Source organism: Pristiophorus japonicus, chromosome 4 (genome assembly GCF_044704955.1).
Source record: "Pristiophorus japonicus isolate sPriJap1 chromosome 4, sPriJap1.hap1, whole genome shotgun sequence".
In the NCBI taxonomy this organism is placed as follows: Eukaryota; Metazoa; Chordata; class Chondrichthyes; family Pristiophoridae; genus Pristiophorus; species Pristiophorus japonicus.
Genome location: NC_091980.1, coordinates 6304625 through 6324463, shown reverse-complemented (window position 1 = coordinate 6324463; position 19839 = coordinate 6304625). Strand labels below are relative to the sequence as shown.

The window sequence follows — 19839 nt, the reverse complement described above, 5'->3', positions numbered from 1 at the left end:
CGAGTGGAGAGGATCTGGAATGCACGGCCTGAGAGGGTGGTGGAGGCAGACTCAATCGTGGCTTTCAAAAGGGAGTTGGATAAGTACCTGAAGGAGAAAAGGATCTGCAGAGCTACGGGGAAAGGGCGGGGGAGTGGGACTGGCTGAGGTGCTCTTGCAGAGAGCCGGCCCGGGCTCGACGGGCCGAATGGTCTCCTTCTGTGCTGTAACCGTTCTCTGATTCTAAGTTGATAAGGTGGTTAAAAAAGCACATGGGTTACTTGGGTTCATAAATGGAGGGATAGAATATAAAAGCAAAAAGTTCAGGCGAAAACTTTATAAATCACTGGTTGTGCCTCAGCTGGGGTATTGTGGACAATTCTGGGCACCTCACTTCAGGACGGATGGAGAGAGGGTGCAGAGGGGGTTTAGCAGGATGTGACCGGGATGGGGAACTTTAGTTATGAGGAGAGTTTGGAAAAGTTAAAAACTGTTCTCCTGGGAACAGAGAAGGTTAAGAGGTGACCTATTCGAGGTTTTGATGATGATGAGAGGTTTCGATCGAGTCGATCGAGATAAACGATTCCCTCTGGCGAGTGGGTCACAGACTCAAAATCACTGGCAAAAGATCTAGAGGGGGAGATGAGGAGAAATCTCTTCACTCAGAGAGTTGTCGGAGTCTGGAACGCTCGACCTCAAAAGTCGGTGGAAGCTGGTTCAATCAATAGTTTTTAAAGTGAGGTAGACGGGTACTGGAGGATGAGACGCTTACAGGGTTACGGAGAACAAGCTTGGATGTGGGACTGAGCACAACTGCTCTCTCAAACAGCCAGCACAGGCACGACGGGTCGAATGGCCTCTGTAATGTATTTGCTTCATGGGTTCTTTGCTTAAGAATTCATAGCAACACATTGCTTTTAAGAACTTGTTGGTTTATTAGCAAAAGGTTTATCAATCACACTACACTTTACCGGTTCATCCACCAGGCTCACAACCACCTGCCTCATCGTGGATCCCCCGAACCCAACTGGCCGGGGTTTTATTGAGTCTTGTGAACATCACGTGACTGGCTAAGCCATGTACAGCAGGTGGTGAAGAAGGCAAATGGCATGTTGGCCTTCATAGTGAGAGGATTTGAGTATAGGAGCAGGGAGGTCTTACTGCAGTTGTACAGGGCCTTGGTGAGGTCACACCTGGAATATTGTGTTCAGTTTTGGTCTCCTAATTTGAGGAAGGACGTTCTTGCTATTGAGGGAGTGCAGCGAAGGTTCACCAGACTGATTCCAGGGATGGCAGGACTGACATATGAAGAAAGACTGGATCGACTAGGCTTATATTCACTGAAATTTAGAAGAATGAGAGGGGACCTCATAGAGACATATAAAATTCTGACAGGATTGGACAGGTTAGATGCAGGAAGAATGTTCCCGATGTTGTGAAGTCCAGAACCAGGGGTCACAGTCTCAGGATAAGGGGTAAGCCATTTAGGACCGAGATGAGGAGAAACTTCTTCACTCAGAGAATTGTGAACCTGTGGAATTCTCTACCACAGAAAGTTATTGAGGCCAGTTCGTTAGATATATTCAAAAGGGAGTTAGATGTGGCCCTTACGGCTAAAGGGATCAAGGGGTATGGAGTGAAAGCAGGAATGGGGTACTGAGGTTGCATGATCAGCCATGATCATATTGAATGGTGGTGCAGGCTCGAAGGGCCGAATGGCCTACTCCTGCACCTATTTTTTATGTTTCTACTCAACAGCTCTACAAAACCATGTGAATGTACTCACCGATGTGTACATTACAGCCTCCTCTTGCGCGGTGAGTATCTATGCTTTGTAGCGCTAACTGGTTGCGAGTATGCAGTTATCGTCAGCCTCTGTTAATCCACTGCGAGGAGTGGGGAGGTCACATTTGTATAATGATCATGGCATACAATTATTGGTACCGGGAGACAACAGTTTATTGCACTGTCAGTGTGACTGGCAGCAAAAGACTAAAGCTAACTATAATTAAACACTTCCCTTTCATAAAGAAGGTTACCATTTCAAGAGCAGATGAGATAATTACCGGTCTCTGACGCTGTGATTGACTTTGAGGCTGTCCCACTGAAAGTGCGAGGAAAGTCTAGTGGAGAATTTTCTCTTCAAAGAACTCCCCAGTGTCCGATCAAAACAATAAAGGGTTTTGATGAGCGTCAGTCAACGTGTCTTTCAGCTGGAAGATCGTTCTTTAGCAATTCACCTGAGCCTGGGCCACACAATAAAGAGGCCCCAGGAATTTAGCAATGGGACCAATGCCAAATGTAGATTGGGCTCCGATCACCCACTGCTAAATTGGTTAGTTTTCTATCCCGTTTGTGCCCGACTTTGAACTTGGCTCCAGCTCAAAAAATCTGGAACTGAAAAGCTGGCCTCAGTAAAAGTGACCACGAAGCTGTCGGATTGTCGTAAAACCACAACTGGGTCACCGATGTCCCTTTAGGGAAGGCAACCTGCCTTCCTTACCCGGGGTGGGTCTACATGTGACTCCAGTCCCGCACCAACGTGCTCGACTCTAAGTGCCCTTGGCCCGGAGAACCGCTCAGTAAAGGATGGACAATAAATGCCGAACTTGCCAGTGATGTCCCCAGCCTGAGATGTAATGCTAAGTTCTGAGGGGAGGGACTCGGAACTGCACTGAGGGCAAGAGCTGGGAACAGCCATGAGGGGTGGGGTCATATTGAGGGGTGGGGTCACATTGAGGGGTGGGGTCATATTGGGGGCCTGTGGGCTTCAATTGAGGGGAGGAGCCTCGCTATGGGGAGGGGCCTCACAATGGGGAGGGGCCACTCTGAAGGGAGGGACCACACAGAAGGATGGGGCTGGGGAAGGAGTCATGCTTATCGGAGGGGCGGGCAGCAGTACTGGAGGGAGGGGCCTCAGTGAGGGGAGGAGTCCCACTGGGGCGGATCCTCGCTGAGGGAGGAGCCATGCTTAGGGGTGGAGCCTCACTGAGGGGAGGAGTCCCACTGGGGCGGATCCTCGCTGAGGGAGGAGCCATGCTTCGGGGTGGAGCCTCACTGAGGGGAGGAGTCCCACTGGGGCGGATCCTCACTGAGGGAGGAGCCATGCTTAGGGGTGGAGCCTCACTGAGGGGAGGAGTCCCACTGGGGCGGATCCTCACTGAGGGAGGAGCCATGCTTAGGGGAAGAGCCTGACTGAGGGGAAGAGTCTCACTAAAGGGAGGAGCCACTGAGGGAGGAGCCTCACAAAGGGGAGGAACCTCACTAAGGGGAGGAGCCACCGAGGGGAGGATCCTCACTAAGGGGAGGAGCCAGAGGGGAGGGGCCACTGAGGGGAGGAGTCTCACTAAGGGGAGGGGCTACTGAGGGGAGGAGCCTCACTAAGGGAAGGAGGCACCGTGGGAGGAGCCAATCTGAGGGGAGGAGCCAGTTTGAGGGGAGGAGCCACTGGGAGTCGTCTTACCGAGGGGAGGAGCCAGTTTGAGGGGAGGAGCCACTGTGGGGAGAAGCCAGTTTTAGGGGAGGGGCCACTGAGGGGAGGAGCCAGATTGAGGGGAGGGGCCATGTTCAGGGGCAGGGCTGGGAGCTGTGCTGACTTCCCCCTGCCCTGGAGCGGGTGCCCATGAAACACGGAGCATTAACGCCTGTGCTGTGGGGCTACAATCTACAGCCAGGCTGGGCCGTGGTGTCGGGGAGATGATTTACACCCCATCCCATACTCTGCAGCCTCCGGCAGGCTGGAGTTAGGCAGTGTAATAATAAACACAATGCAGAATAAGAGACACTGAGGATTGTCTGCTTACTGGCTGTCGGTTCCAAACAGCGGCACTCCTTTTACAGGCTAATTTCATTTATTAATAAATGACACTAAAATTGTCCGTGTGGTTGATAATGAAGAAGAAAGCTGTAGACTGCAGGAAGATATCGATGAACTGGTCAGGTGGGCAGAACAGTGGCAAATGGCATTCAATCCAGAGATGTGTGAGGTAATGCATTTGGGGAGGTTGAACAAGGCAAGGGAATACACATTAAATGGTAGGACACTGAGAAGTGTAGAGGAACAGGGGGACCTTGGAGTGCAGGTCCACAGATCCCTGAAGGTCACCGCATTACAGGAAAGATGTGATTGCACTGGAGAGGGTGCAGAGGAGATTTACGAGGATGTTACCAGGACTGGAGAATTTTGGCCATGAGGAAAGATTGGATAGGCTGGGATTGTTTTCTTTGGAGCAGAAGAGGCTGAGGGGAGACCTTATTGAGGTGGATAAAATTACGAGGGGCCTGGATAGAGTGGATAGGAAGGACCTGTTTCCCTCAGCAGAGGGGTCAACAACCAGGGGGCATAGATTTAAAGTAATTGGTAGGAGGTTTAGAGGGGATTTGAGGGGAAATCTCTTCACCCAGAGGGTGGTGGGGGTCTGGAACTCACGGCCTGAAAGGGTGGCAGAAGCAGAAACCCTCACCACATTTAAAAAGTACTTGGAAGTGCACTTGAAGTGTTGTAACCTGCAGGGCTACGGACCCAGAGCGGGAATGCGGGATTAGGCGGGGTAACTCTTTGTCGGCCGGAGCGGACACGATGGGCCGAATGGCCTCCTTCCGTGCTGTAAATTTCTACGGTTCTAAAGCGCAAAGCTTTGTCCTGCGAATGTTGGGAATCAATTTGCCGATGGACCGAGGGGTGCAGCTGAGCTTTTAAGCGGATATTTCACGGGCACAATTCCACGTGTGTTCGGCTTTTCAGCGTGGTGAGCATCGGCGGCTCGGAGGGTTAATCTGGCAGCGAGAGGCAGGGAGGGAGGGAGAGTGGGCAGACTTGCCAAACCATGCCGTCAGTTACTCTCGCTGTCAGTAAAGATTACACGCCGGGGAGATTGCGAGTCAGCGTGCTGTCGTCTCACCCCACACACACTGCAGCAGTGCCGTCATGTTCCTGTGTGACTGCTTCCTTCACCGTGCCAGTCCCAAGCATGATTTGTTAAACCTCCATTTCGCCTCTTCACCGCCACATCTCGGAAGGGGATTACACTTCCAGCTCGGAAGTTGGGGGCGGGACAGGAGGTCGGGCTGCGGCTCCCACAGACTCACTGCCCAGCCCATTCATAAGAAATAGGAGCAGGAGTAGGCCATACGGCCCCTCGAGCCTGCTCCGCCGTTTAATGAGATCCTGGCTGATCCGATCATGGACTCGGCTCCACTTCCCCGCCCGCTCCCCATAACCCTTTAATCGCTTATCGGTTCAGAAACTGTCTATTTCAATGTATTCAATGTCCCGGCTTCCACAGCTCTCTGAGGCAGCGAATTCCACAGATTTACAACCCTCTGAGAGAAGAAATTCCTCCTCGTCTCAGTTTTAAATGGGCGGCCCCTTATTCTAAGATCATGCCCCCTAGTTCTAGTCTCCCCCATCAGTGGAAACATCCTCTCTGCATCCACCTTGTCGAGCCCCCTCATAATCTTATACGTTTCGATAAGACCACCTCCCATTCTTCTGAATTCCAATAAGCAGCAGCCCAACCTACTCAACCTTTCCTCATAAGTCAACCCCCTCATCTCCAGAATCAACCGAGTGAACCTTCTCTGAACTGCCTCCAGAGCGCGTATAATGGGTGTAAAGTGCCTCGGGGGGTTGAGAGGGGAGGGAGGGTGACAGGACGCAAGACACTATTTGACGGTGGGGTGGGGGCGGGGGGGTTGGGGGCACGTTACCGACTCCAGGGACATGACCCACGAGTTGGTGGGGTTCTGCCAAGGCGATGACGTCATCGCCATGCGCGGCCAACACTCAGCGCCGCACGCTGTGAGAGGAATTTCCCCGGGGCTCACGAGGCCGGCCCGATCAGGTGTCGTCGCCAGCTTCGCGGGGCGCAAGTTCAAGGGGAGGTCCCCAACACCCCGTGCCACCGTCTGGCTCGTGCTGCCAGCCCTCGGCTCGGCCTCTGTTGGTTCCCCACACCCCGCCCCCCCCCCCCCCCACTCCCCCCTCCCCAGAGTGGTCCAAGCCGCCATTGTGCAGCCCGACATACCATGTTCTGGGAGCCGGGCTGCAGCCCCTCACTCGCGCGCCGCCCTGGGGCCCCAGCGGAGGCCAAGCAGAGTGCACAGTGGCCTGCCCCTTTAAGCGAAAGGGGCGGGGCGTTGAAGCGCTGCTCGACCCGCCCCCTCAGCGCCGCTGGTCCAGCCCCTAAAGAAAGTGGCGCGCGACCGAGATCGCGTTCCACTTCCTTTAAGTGGCGGCAAGCCCAACTTAGCGGCTGTGGCGGGAGCAGCAAGTCCCGCCCCCAGTCGTAAGGCACTTTACACTCAGACTGGGGTTGTTTTTATGTAACGTTGGTTGAGGGATAATATTGGGCCATGATACCTGGGAGAACCGGTGAGCTCATTTACATCCACCTGAGAGGCAGATGGGCCTCGGTGTTAAGCTCTACATCTGAAAGACGGCACCTCCCACAGAGCAGCACTCCCTCAGTACGGCCCCTCCCACAGAGCAGTGCTCCCTCAGTACTGCTCCTCCGACAGTGCAGCACTCCCTCAGTACTGCCCCTCCAACAGTGCAGCACTCCCTCAGTACTGCTCCTCCGACAGTGCAGCACTCCCTCAGTACTGCCCCTCCGACAGTGCGGCGCTCCCTCCGTACTGCCCCTCCGACAGTGCAGCACTCCCTCAGTACTGCCCCTCCGACAGTGCAGCACTCCCTCAGTACTGCTCCTCCGACAGTGCAGCACTCCCTCAGTACTGTCCCTCCAACAGTGCAGCATTCCCTCAGTACTGCTCCTCCGACAGTGCAGCACTCCCTCAGTACTGCCCCTCCGACAGTGCAGCACTCCCTCAGTACTGCCCCTCCGACAGTGCGGCGCTCCCTCACTACCGCACTGGGAGTGTCAGCTGGATTTTGTGCTCAAGTCTCTGGAGTGGTCCTTGAGCCCACGGTCTCATGATTCAGAGGTGAGCGAGAGCTGGCCCACTGGGCCACGGATGCTGCCACTCCAATACTGTATCCTCGTCACTGAGCCTCGACTCATCTCTGTAGTTGTTGTCTTAATCCGCAAAATAGAAGAGCTTTGTCCTGCTGATGAGCTTCGAGGGAACTCAAGTCTTGGAGACAAAGCCAACATCTAGTTAATGCATCACACTCCACACGACCCTTTCATCAGGAGAGTATCAACACCACAAAGCAATTGGATGGCGTCCAAGCACTGATTTCCATCTGCCTGTAGAGACAGTTACTGTTCAGATGGATCAGACACAGTGCTGCGATTTCCGCCTCTTTATCCCAGTGGCACAGCGATAGAGCGCACCATTTTACACTTGAAAATGGTGTTGAAATTAATAGGCACTGCCGTTCTTCGCCTCTACTGTCGATCAGAGTCATTATAAAGGGATGCGTGTGGGAGGATTCTGCAGCAGTTTTACATACGCCCTCGCCATGCGCTGTCCCCCAAGTGTCACTTCAAACAAACGGAGAATTACACCACATGCACAACGCAGGAGCACTTAATCGGGAAAGGATGGAGGCTCGTTTCTCCAGAGAAGAGAGGCTGAGGGACGATCTGATTGAGGTCTTTAAGAAAGGTGTTCGATGGGGTAGACCGAGAGAAGATGTTTCTGCATGTGGGGGGAGCGACCAGAACTAGGAGTCTATCAATATAAGCGAGTCAATAAAGAATTCAGGAGAAATATATTTTTTTATATATATATATGTATGTATATATATATATGTATATATACATGTATTTTAATGTATATATACATGTATTCAGCAAAGAGTCCATTCATGTTACATAGATTGTCTCATAGAAACATATAAAATTCTGATGGGTTTAGACGGGTTAGATGCAGGAAGAATGTTCCCGATGTTGGGGAAGTCCAGAACCAGGGGTCACAGTCTAAGGATAAGGGGTAAGCCATTTAGGACCGAGATGAGGAGAAACTTCTTCACTCAGAGAATTGTGAACCTGTGGAATTCTCTACCACAGAGAGTTGTTGAGGCCAGTTCGTTAGATATATTCAAAAGGGAGTTAGATGTGGCCCTTACGGCTAAATGGGTATGGAGAGAAAGCAGGAATGGGGTACTGAAGTTGCTCATATTGAATGGTGGTGCAGGCTCAAAGGGCCGAATGGCCTACTCCTGCACCTATATTCTATGTTTCTATGTTTCTCTGAGCTGTCTCCAATGTAAGTAAGTATGTCCCTGGTTACACTGATATGGTGCGATGAAGAGGGGTGGGAGGAGGCTTGTGTGGACCCGGTTGGGCCAAATGGCCTGTTCCATAAGAACATAAGAAGTAACAGCTGATCTGGGCAAGTTAGTCACAGTGGGCTCAACTCCAGCAGATAAGAAGGAAAAATAAGGCAGTTAAAGAAAGAGTTGCATTTATATAGCGCCTTTCAGGACCTCAGGACGTCCCAAAGCACTTTACAGCCAATGAAGTACTTTTGGAATTGTAGTCGCTGTTGTAATGTGGGAAAACTGGCACCCCCCCCTTGTTGCAGGTTAATGGTGTCTTATCTCAGGACGGTTCCACATTGTTCTGCTGATTCCATAGCAACCCAAGATTTGTCCTTGGCTACCAGCTTACTTTGTCTGACAGATAATATCCATTAATGTTCCTGTCTGACAGCTTGCCCTTTAATGTGGTTTAGCTATCATTATAGTTCGGCTAATTTAATGTTATTCAGATTTCCAGCAAAGTCTGTTGTGTTAAAGTTCTTGTTGTTGTTAGGACTGTTTAAGAACGTAAGGATTAGGAGCAGGAGTAGGTCCTATGGTCCCGCGAGCCAGCTCCAGCATTCATCATCATCATAGGCAGCCCCTCAGAATCGAGGAAGATTGCTTCCACTCTAAAAATGAGTCCTATACGAGAATTACAGTCCCTGTCACAGGTGGGACAGACAGTGGTTGAAGGAAGGGGTGGGTGGGACTGGTTTGCCACACGCTCCTTCCGCTGCCTGCGCTTGCTTTCTGCATGCTCTCGGCGACGAGACTCGAGGTGCTCAGTGCCCTCCCGGATGCACTTCCTCCACTTAGGGCGGTCTTTGGCCAGGGATTCCCAGTGTCGGTGGGAATGTTGCATTTTATCAGGGGAGGCTTTGAGGGTGTCCTTGTAACGTTTCCTCTGCCCACCTGGGGCTCGCTTGCCGTGTGGGAGTTCCGAGTAGAGCGCTTGCTTTGGGAGTCTCGTGTCGGGCATGCGGACAATGTGGCCCCGCCCAGCGGAGCTGGTCGAGTGTGGTCAGTGCTTCGATGCTGGGGATTCAATAAGTTCATGGCTGATCATCCACCTCAACACCACTTTCCCGCCCAATCCCGCTATCCCTTGACTCCTTCGGTTACTGAAGTTGCATGATTAGCCATGAACTCTTTGAATGGCGGTGCAGGCTCGAAGGGCCGAATGGCCTACTCCTGCACCTATTTTCTATGTTTTCACGTTTCTATGACTCCCCAAATCCATCGATCTCAGCCTTGAATATACTCAGAGACTCAGCATCCACAGCCCTCTGGGGTAGAAAAATCTGTTGTAAATCCGTTGAAATATGATGTGATTGGGATTACGGAGACGTGGCTCCAGGATGATCAGGGCTGGGAACTCAACATCCAGGGGTATTCAACATTCAGGAAGGATAGAATAAAAGGAAAAGGAGGTGGGGTAGCATTGCTGGTTAAGGAGGAGATTAAGGCAATAGTTAGGAAGGACATTAGCTTGGATGATGTGGAATCTATATGGGTAGAGCTGCAGAACACCAAAGGGCAAAAAACGTTAGTGGGAGTTGTGTACAGACCTCCAAACAGTAGTAGTGATGTTGGGGAGGGCATCAAACATGAAATTAGGGGTGCGTGCAATAAAGGTGCAGCAGTTATAATGGGTGACTTTAATATGCACATAGATTGGGCTAACCAAACTGGAAGCAATACGGTGGAGGAGGATTTTCTGGAGTGCATAAGGGATGGTTTTTTAGACCAATATGTCGAGGAACCAACTAGGGGGGAGGCCATCTTAGACTGGGTGTTATGTAATGAGAGAGGATTAATTAGCAATCTCATTGTGCGAGGCCCCTTGGGGAAGAGTGACCATAATATGGTGGAATTCTGCATTAGGATGGAGAATGAAACAGTTAATTCAGAGACCATGGTCCAGAACTTAAAGAAGGCTAACTTTGAAGGTATGAGGCGTGAATTGGCTGAGATGGATTGGCGAATGATACTTAAGGGGTTGACTGTGGATGGGCAATGGCAGACATTTAGAGACCGCATGGATGAACTACAACAATTGTACATTCCTGTCTGGCATAGAAATAAAAAAGGGAAGGTGGCTCAATCGTGGCTATCAAGGGAAATCAGGGATAGTATTAAAGCCAAGGAAGTGGCATACAAATTGGCCAGAAATAGCAGCGAACCTGGGGACTGGGAGAAATTTAGAACTCAGCAGAGGAGGACAAAGGGTTTGATTAGGGCAGGGAAAATGGAGTATGAGAAGAAGCTTGCAGGGAACATTAAGACGGATTGCAAAAGTTTCTATAGATATGTAAAGAGAAAAAGGTTAGTAAAGACAAATGTAGGTCCCCTGCAGTCAGAATCAGGGGAAGTCATAACGGGGAACAAAGAAATGGCGGACCAATTGAACAAGTACTTTGGTTCGGTATTTACGAAGGAGGACACGAACAACCTTCCGGTTATAAAAGGGGTCGGGGGGTCTAGTAAGGAGGAGGAACTGAGGGAAATCCTTATTAGCCGGGAAATTGTGTTGGGGAAATTGATGGGATTGAAGGCCGATAAATCCCCAGGGCCTGATGGACTGCATCCCAGAGTACTTAAGGAGGTGGCCTTGGAAATAGTGGATGCGTTGACAGTCATTTTCCAACATTCCATTGACTCTGGATCAGTTCCTATGGAGTGGAGGGTAGCCAATGTAACCCCACTTTTTAAAAAAGGAGGGAGAGAGAAAACAGGGAATTATAGACCGGTCAGCCTGACATCGGTAGTGGGTAAAATGATGGAATCAATTATTAAGGATGTCATAGCAGTGCATTTGGAAAAAGGTGACATGATAGGTCCAAGTCAGCATGGATTTGTGAAAGGGAAATCATGCTTGACAAATCTTCTGGAATTTTTTGAGGATGTTTCCAGTAGAGTGGATAAGGGAGAACCAGTTGATGTGGTATATTTGGACTTTCAGAAGGCGTTCGACAAGGTCCCACACAAGAGATTGATGTGCAAAGTTAGAGCACATGGGATTGGGGGTAGTGTACTGACATGGATTGAGAACTGGTTGTCAGACAGGAAGCAAAGAGTAGGAGTAAATGGGTACTTTTCAGAATGGCAGGCAGTGACTAGTGGGGTACCGCAAGGTTCTGTGCTGGGGCCCCAGCTGTTTACACTGTACATTAATGATTTAGATGAGGGGATTAAATGTAGTATCTCCAAATTTGCGGATGACACTAAGTTGGGTGGCAGTGTGAGCTGCGAGGAGGATGCTGTGAGGCTGCAGAGCGACTTGGATAGGTTAGGTGAGTGGGCAAATGCATGGCAGATGAAGTATAATGTGGATAAATGTGAGGTTATCCACTTTGGTGGTAAAAACAGAGAGACAGACTATTATCTGAATGGTGACAGATTAGGAAAAGGGGAGGTGCAAAGAGACCTGGGTGTCATGGTACATCAGTCATTGAAGGTTGGCATGCAGGTGCAGCAGGCGGTTAAGAAAGCAAATGGCATGTTGGCCTTCATAGCAAGGGGATTTGAGTACAGGGGCAGGGAGGTGTTTCTACAGTTGTACAGGGCATTGGTGAGGCCACACCTGGAGTATTGTGTACAGTTTTGGTCTCCTAACCTGAGGAAGGACATTCATGCTATTGAGGGAGTGCAGCGAAGGTTCACCAGACTGATTCCCGGGATGGCGGGACTGACCTATCAAGAAAGACTGGATCAACTGGGCTTGTATTCACTGGAGTTCAGAAGAATGAGAGGGGACCTCATAGAAACATATAAAATTCTGACGGGGTTAGACAGGTTAGATGCAGGAAGAATGTTCCCAATGTTGGGGAAGTCCAGAACCAGGGGTCACAGTCTAAGGATAAGGGGTAAGCCATTTAGGACCGAGATGCGGAGGAACTTCTTCACCCAGAGAGTGGTGAACCTGTGGAATTCTCTACCACAGAAAGTTGTTGAGGCCAATTCACTAAATATATTCAAAAAGGAGTTAGATGAGGTCCTTACTGCTAGGGGGATCAAGGGGTATGGCGAGAAAGCAGGAATGGGGTACTGAAGTTGAATGTTCAGCCATGAACTCATTGAATGGCGGTGCAGGCTAGAAGGGCCGAATGGCCTACTCCTGCACCTATTTTCTATGTTTCTATGTTTCTATGAAAAACAGATTTTTCCTTCAGTACTGCCCCAGGAGTGTCAGCCCCGGATTTTGTGCTCGAGCGTCGGGAGCGCAGGTGGAAGCCACAAGCCTTCTGCCCTGGGCGAACAGTGGGACCATTGAGCCAAGTGTCTCAGCAAGTGGAGCTCCGAAAGCGACTGACTAACCTTGGCAGAATTGCCATGTGGCCACCCAGTCTGTAATTGCCTTTGTAACCTGTTGTCGTTCTGACCACACTTGAGGGGCAAGTAGATGGGAAATTGCATAGCCCCCCCCCCCCGGTTGGGGGGTCGTAACAGCCACGAGACGGGACATGGTGCACCGGGCCGCGGAGCTCACGCCCCGGCAGCTAAATTGGACTTACCACCCGCCTCAACGCCCCCCCGCCAACACCCAGAGAGCAAGTGGAGTGCAAAGTCTCACATAAGAAATAGGAGCAGGAGTCGGCCATTCGGCCCCTCGAGCCTGCTCCGCCATTCAATATGATCGTGGCTGATCTGATCATGGACTCGGGTCCACTTCCCCGCCCGCTCCCCATAACCCCTTATCGGTTAAGAAACTGTCTATTTCTGTCTAAAATGTATTCAATGTCCCGGCTGCCACAGCTCTCTGAGAATTCCACAGATTTACAACCCTCTGAGAGAAGAAATTCCTCCTCATCTCAGTTTTAAATGGGCGGCCCCTTATTCTGAGGCTATGTCCTCGAGTTTTAGTTTCCCCTATCAGTGGAAATATCCTCTCTGCATTCACCTTGTGGAGCCCACTCGTTATCTTATAAACGTGATTTCCCTTTCATAAATCCAAGCTGACTCTGCTTGATTGAATCATGCTTTTCTAAATGTCCTGCTACTGCTTCCTTAATAATGGACTCCAGTATTTTCCCAACGACAGATGTTAGGCTAACTGGTCTCGTTTCCTGCTTTTTGTCTGCCTCCCTTTTTAAATAGAGGCGTTACATTTGTGGTTTTCCAATCCGCTGGGACCTCCCCGGAATCCAGGGAATGTTTGATAGATTACAACCAATGCATCCATTATGTCTGCAGCCACTTCTTTTAAGACCCTGGGATGCAGGCCATCTGGTCCAGGGGACCTGTCCACCTTGAGTCCCATTAGTTTACCGAGTGCTACTCCATTAGTGATAGTGATTGTATTAAGTTCCTCCCTCCCGATAGCCCCTCCCTCACGCTCCACTTCCTCTCGAGGGCGTGTCTGGCAACACTAACCGACACGAATTTACTAGCGCTACGCGGAGGGGCGCGCGGCGCAGGGGGGGGGGAACACAAGCCCCTCCCCTTCCATTAAAGGGGCGGGGCCACGCCGCGGACTCCGCCGGAGGGAGAAGCGTCCACCGCCGGAGCGGCGGGTAGCGGGGAGCCGCCGGCAGCAGCCCAGCACCGAAGTGGAGTGCCGGGGCTGCACCACCGCGGCACGGACCCCGCGACCTGAAGATGGGAGTGGCCGCACCGGTCAAGTCGGCCATATTTAAAATTGCCAGCACCTCGCCTCCCCTTTAATATTTCGCCTCCTGCGAGTGACCTAAAGCCTGGCACGCGCCCCCCGCGAAGCTGTTGCTGGCATTGCCCCCGGCGGCCTCGCGGGGCGCTCCCGGGTCGCTGCGGGCGGTGGTGGCATCGTCACCGGTGGCGCAGCGGCCCTGGGGGCGCTATTGGCGCTCCCAGTCAGCACCACCGCGATGCTCCCGTGGAATTTCGCGGGAGTGGGCAGCAGCACCGAAAAGTGGTGCTCACGAGCCGAAATTTCCCCCTCCACTCCCAGCCTCCGGGGAGACTAAATCCCAATGCAAAGTTCGGAGATAAGACGAGACCCAACTAATAACAAAGTTTATCGAGAAGTTCCCAGTTCCCCCTGAGCACCAGACACGAAGGAGTGGAGTTGCTAAGTTTTAGGTTCATTAGGAAGTGTAGAGGCAGCGAGGGACAAATCAGGAGACCTTTTTGTGAAGCGACTTTGACATTTCGATTACAGATGCTGTCTGAAGCCGTGAGTAGCCGTCAGGGAGCGGACGATTCGATGCTGCACCACGATAGACAACTTTCAGCTTTAAATGTGACAACTCTGTTCCCCTGCCCTTTATCACTGAACGATAACGCATCATTCGGAGACCGTTCGCAGAGCGCGGTTCGTCAAGCTGATGGAATGTCTCGAGTAATTGCTCAGAATTCCAACAAGGTGCCGGGAACATAAAAACTGACTGCAAAAGCTTCTATAAATATATGAAGAGAAAAAGATTAGTGAAGATAAACGTAGGTCCCTTGCAGTCGGATTCAGGTGAATTTATAATGGGGAACAAAGAAATGGCAGACCAGTTGAACAAATACTTTTCTGTCTTCATGAAGGAAGACACAAATAACCTTCCGAATGTACTAGGGGACAGTGGGTCTAGTGAGAAGGAGGAACTGAAGGATATCCTTATTAGCGGGAAATTGTGTTACGGAAATTGATGGGACTGATGAAATCCCTGGGGCCTGAGAGTCTGCATCCCAGAGTACTTAAGGAAGTGGCCCTAGAAATAGTGGATGCATTGGTGATCATTTTCCAACAGTCTATCGACTCTGGATCAGTTCTTATGGACTGGAGGGTAGCTAATGTAACACCACTTTTTAAAAAAGGAGAGAGAAAATGGGTAATTATAGACTGGTGAGCCTGACATCAGTAGTGGGGAAAATGTTGGAATCAATCATTAAGGATGAAATAGCAGCACATTTGGAAAGCATGACAGGATCGGACCAAGTCAGCATGGATTTATGAAAGGGAAATCATGCTTGACGAATCTTCTGGTATTTTTTGAGGATGTAACTAACAGAGTGGACAAGGGAGAACCAGTGGATGTGGTGTATTTGGAATTTCAAAAGGCTTTTGACAAGATCCCGCACAAGAGATTGTTGTGCAAAATCAAAGCGTTTGGTATTGGGGGTAATGTACTGACGTGGATAGAGAACTGGTTGGCAGACAGGAAGCAGAGAGTCGGGATAAACGGGTCCTTCTCAGAATGGCAGGCAGTGACTAGTGGAGTGCCGCAGGGCTCAATGCTGGGACCCCAGCTCTTTACAATATACATTAACGATTTAGATGAAGGAATTCAGTGTAATATCTCCAAGTTTGCAGATGACACTAAACTGGGTGGCGGTGTGAGCTGTGAGGAGGATGCTAAGAGGCTGCAGGGTGACTTGGACAGGTTAGGTGAGTGGGCAAATGCATGGCAGATGCAGTATAATGTGGATAAATGTGAGATTATCCATTTTGGGGGCAAAAGCACGAAGACAGAATATTATCTGAATGGCGCCAGATTAGGAAAAGGGGAGGTGCAACGAGACCTGGGTGTCATGGTTCATCAGTCATTGAAAGTTGGCATGCAGGTACAGCAGGCGGTGAAGAAGGCAAATGGTATGTTGGCCTTCATAGCTAGGAGATTTGAGTATAGGAGCAGGGAGGTCTTACTGCAGTTGTACAGGGCCTTGGTGAGGCCTCACCTGGAATATTGTGTTCAGTTTTGGTCTCCTAATCTGAGGAAGGACGTTCTTGTTATTGAGGGAGTGCATGAAGGGCCGCCAGACTGATTCCAGGGATGGCTGACTGACATATGAGGAGAGACTGGATTAACTGGGCCTTTATACACTGGAGTTTAGAAGGATGAGAGGGGATCTCATAGAAACGTATAAGATTCTGACGGGACAGGACAGGTTAGATGCGGGAAGAATGTTCCCGATGTTGGGGAAGTCCAGAACCAGAGGACACAGTCTTAGGATAAGGGGTAGGCCAGTTAGGACCAAGATGAGGAGAAACTTCTTCATTGAGAGAGTTGTTCACCTGTGGAACACCTCTGGTGGCTGTACAGAGTAAATACAAGTTCACATATATAACAACACTCCCCCGCAAAGTCAATAGTGTAACTATTTACAATGTGAATCGATCTGGGGCCCTTCTTGCCCTGGTTGATCGTCTCAGTGTGAAAGCTGGTGTTGTTGAATCATTTGTTGGGCCCTCGCTGGGCTGCTGTGCAGCTGGTCTTGCTGGGCTGCCTGGTGTGTTGGGCCCTGCAGGGCTGCTGTGGATGATGGGTTCTGCTTCATGGTCAACCATGGTGCCGGTTGCCACTGGTGTGTGTGTTGGGGGATCAAAAAAGGTAGGGTCCAAGGTAGGTTGCTCAGGAAAGTCCGTGAATCTGAGTTTGATTTGATCCAAGTGTTTCCAGTGAATGAGTCCATTTGAAAGTTTGACCCGAAACACCCTGCTCCCCTCTTTGGCCACTACAGTGCCGGGAAGCCACTTGGGACCTTGTCCATAATTTAAACCAAATACAGGATCATTGATTTCAATCTTGCGTGAGACATTTGCGCTATCATGGTATGCACTTTGTTGAAGCCGCCTGCTCTCTACCTGTTCATGTAGATCAGGGTAAACTAACGAGAGCCTTGTCTTAAGTGCTCTTTTCATGAGCAGTTCAACAGGCGGGATCCCAGTGAGTGAGTGTGGTCTCGTGCGGTAACTGAGCAGGACTCGGGATAGGCAAGTCTGCAGTGAGCCTTCAGTTAACCTCTTCAAGCCTTGCTTGATGGTTTGCACTGCTCTCTCTGCCTGATCATTGGATGCTGGTTTAAACGGGGTAGATGTGACATGTTTGATCTCGTTGCAGGTCATGAATTCTTTGAACTCAACACTAGTAAAACATGGCCCGTTGTCGCTCACCAGGACATTGGGTAAGCCGTGTGTGGCAAACATGGCCCGCAGGCTTTCAGTGGTGTCAGCGGACGTGCTAGCCGACATTATCTCACATTCAATCCACATGGAGTATGCGTCTACAACCACAAGGAACATCTTACCCAAGAACGGGCCTGCATAGTCGATCTGTACCCTAGACCACGGTTTGGAGGGTCAAGACCATAAACTTAGCGGCGCCTCCCTGGGTACATTGCTTAACTGCGAGCATGTATTACATCTATGAACGCAGTACTCTTAACTCCGCATCGATACTGAGCCACCACACGTGGGATCTGTCTATTGCTTTCATCATTACGATGCCAGGGTGGGTACTGTGGAGGTCATTGATGAAGGTGTCTCTGCCCTTCTTGGGGACCACTACTCGATTGCCCCACAGAATGCAGTCTGCCTGTATGGACATTGCATCTTTGCGTCGCTGGAACGGCTTTATCTCTTCCTGCATTTCCACTGGGACACTGGACCAGCTCCCGTGAAGCACATAGCTTTTGACTCGAGATAATAGATAATAAGGGCTTGTCCAGGTTTAGATCTGCCGGGCAGTGACGGGTGATTGCTCACTCTCAAATGCTTCCATAACTATGGCTAAATCTGCGGGCTGCGCCATTTCCACCCCCGTGGTGGGCAATGGCAGCCAACTGAGAGCATCGGCGCAGTTTTCTGTGCCTGGCCTGTGGCGGATGGCGTAGTTGTATGCGGACAATGTGAGCGCCCATCTCTGGATGCGGGCCGATCCCTTTACTCTCGGAGAACAGGGATATCAGTGGCTTGTGGTCAGTTTCCAATTTGAATTTTAGCCCAAACAGGTATTGATGCATTTTCTTTACCCTATAGACACACGCTAACGCTTCTTTTTTAATCATGCTGTAGGCTCTCTCAGCCTTAGACAGACTCCTGGATGCATAAGCAACTGGTTGCAGTTTCCAAAATCATTAGCTTGTTGCAATACACACCCGACGCCATACGACGCATATCACATGCTAGTACCAAACGCTTACATGGATCATACAACACAAGCAATTTGTTTGAGCATAACAATTTTCTCGCTTTTACAAAGGCATTTTCTTGGCTTTTGCCCCAAACCCATTCGCCCCCTTTTCGGAGTAAGACATGCAGTGGGTCTAACAGTGTGCTGAGACCCGGTAAGAAGTTACCAAAGTAGTTCAAGAGTCCCAGAAACGACCGCAGCTCCGTCATGTTCTGTGGCCTCGGTGCGTTCTCGATTGCCTCCGTCTTCGCATTGGTGAGCCTGATGCCCCCTTGTTCTGGATTTCCCCTCACCAGAGGAAATGGTTTCTCTGCTTCTGTCAGATGTGGCTCAGTGGGCAGCACTCTTGCCTGAGTCAGAAGGTTGTGGGTTCAAGGCCCACTCCAGGAACCTCAGCACAAAAATCTAGAGTAACACTCCCAGTGTAGTGCTGAGGGAGTGCTGCACTGTCGGAGGGGCAGTACTGAGGGAGTGCTGCACTGTCGGAGGGGCAGTACTGAGGGAGCACTGCACTGTCGGAGGGGCAGTACTGAGGGAGCGCTGCACTGTCGGAGGTGCGGTACTGAGGGAGCGCTGCACTGTCGGAGGTGCAGTACTGAGGGAGCGCCGCACTGTCGGAGGGGCAGTACTGAGGGAGCGCTGCACTGTCGGAGGTGCAGTACTGAGGGAGCGCTGCACTGTCGGAGGGGCAGTACTGAGGGAGCGCCGCACTGTCGGAGGGGGCAGTACTGAGGGAGCGCTGCACTGTCGGAGGTGCAGTACTGAGGGAGCGCTGCATGGTCGGAGGAGATGCAGTACTGAGGGAGTGCTGCACTGTCGGAGGTGCCGTCTTTCAGATGAGACAATAAACCGAGGCCCTCTCTCTCAGGTGGATGTAAAAGATCCCGTGGCACTTTTGCGAAGATGAGCAGGGGAGGTGTCCTGGGGCCAATATTTTTCCTTCAATCAACATCACTAAAACAGATTATCTGGTCTTTATCACATTGCTGTTTGTGGGAGCTTGCTGTGCACAAATTGGCTGCCCTGTTTCCCACATTACAACAGTGACTACACTCCAAAAGTACTTCACTGGCTGTAAAGCGCTTTGACACGTCTAGTGGTCGTGAAAGGCGCGATATAAATGAATCCCTTATTCGTTTTAAGGACCTTGATTAGATCACGCCTCAACCTTCTCGACTCAAGGCAAGTTTATGAGTCCTCGTAATTTAACCCTTTAATCCCTTGGCTATTCCACCACAGAGGGCACCACAGCTGACATGCACACGGGCACCGCTGTGAGCAAGGGGCCCGCGGGGAGCAACCGGGAGCGGCAGTGTCTGGGTTGTATCATCACTCCACCTCACTCCCCCCTCCCGCCCCACTCCCCCCTCGCCCCACTCCCCCTCCCACCCAACTCCCCCCTCGCCCGACTACGCCTCCCACCCCACTCCCCCACGTACCCCACTCCCCCCTCACCCCACTCCCCCTCCCCCCTCGCCCCACTCCCCCTCCCACCCCACTCCCCCACCCACCTGACTCCCCCCTCACCCCATTACCCCTCCCACCCCACTCCCACCTCGCCCCACTCCCCCTCCCACCCCACTCCCCCTCCCACCCCACTCCCCTCTTGCCCCACTCCCCCTCCCACCCCACTCCCCCACCCACCTCACTCCCCCCTCACCCCATTCCCCCTCCCACCCCACTCCCACCTCGCCCCACTCCCCCTCCCACCCCACTCCCCTCTCGCCCCACTCCCCCTCCCACCCCACTCCCCCCTCGCCCCACTCCCCTCCC

General features: G+C 51.3%; 1 protein-coding gene across 10 annotated transcripts in view; it reads left to right on the top strand.

The window, feature by feature from the left end:
* The window catches only part of LOC139261987 (calcium/calmodulin-dependent protein kinase type II subunit alpha), a 336847-nt gene that overhangs the window by 126888 nt on the left and 190120 nt on the right, over positions 1 to 19839 (top strand). The window lies entirely within an intron of this gene.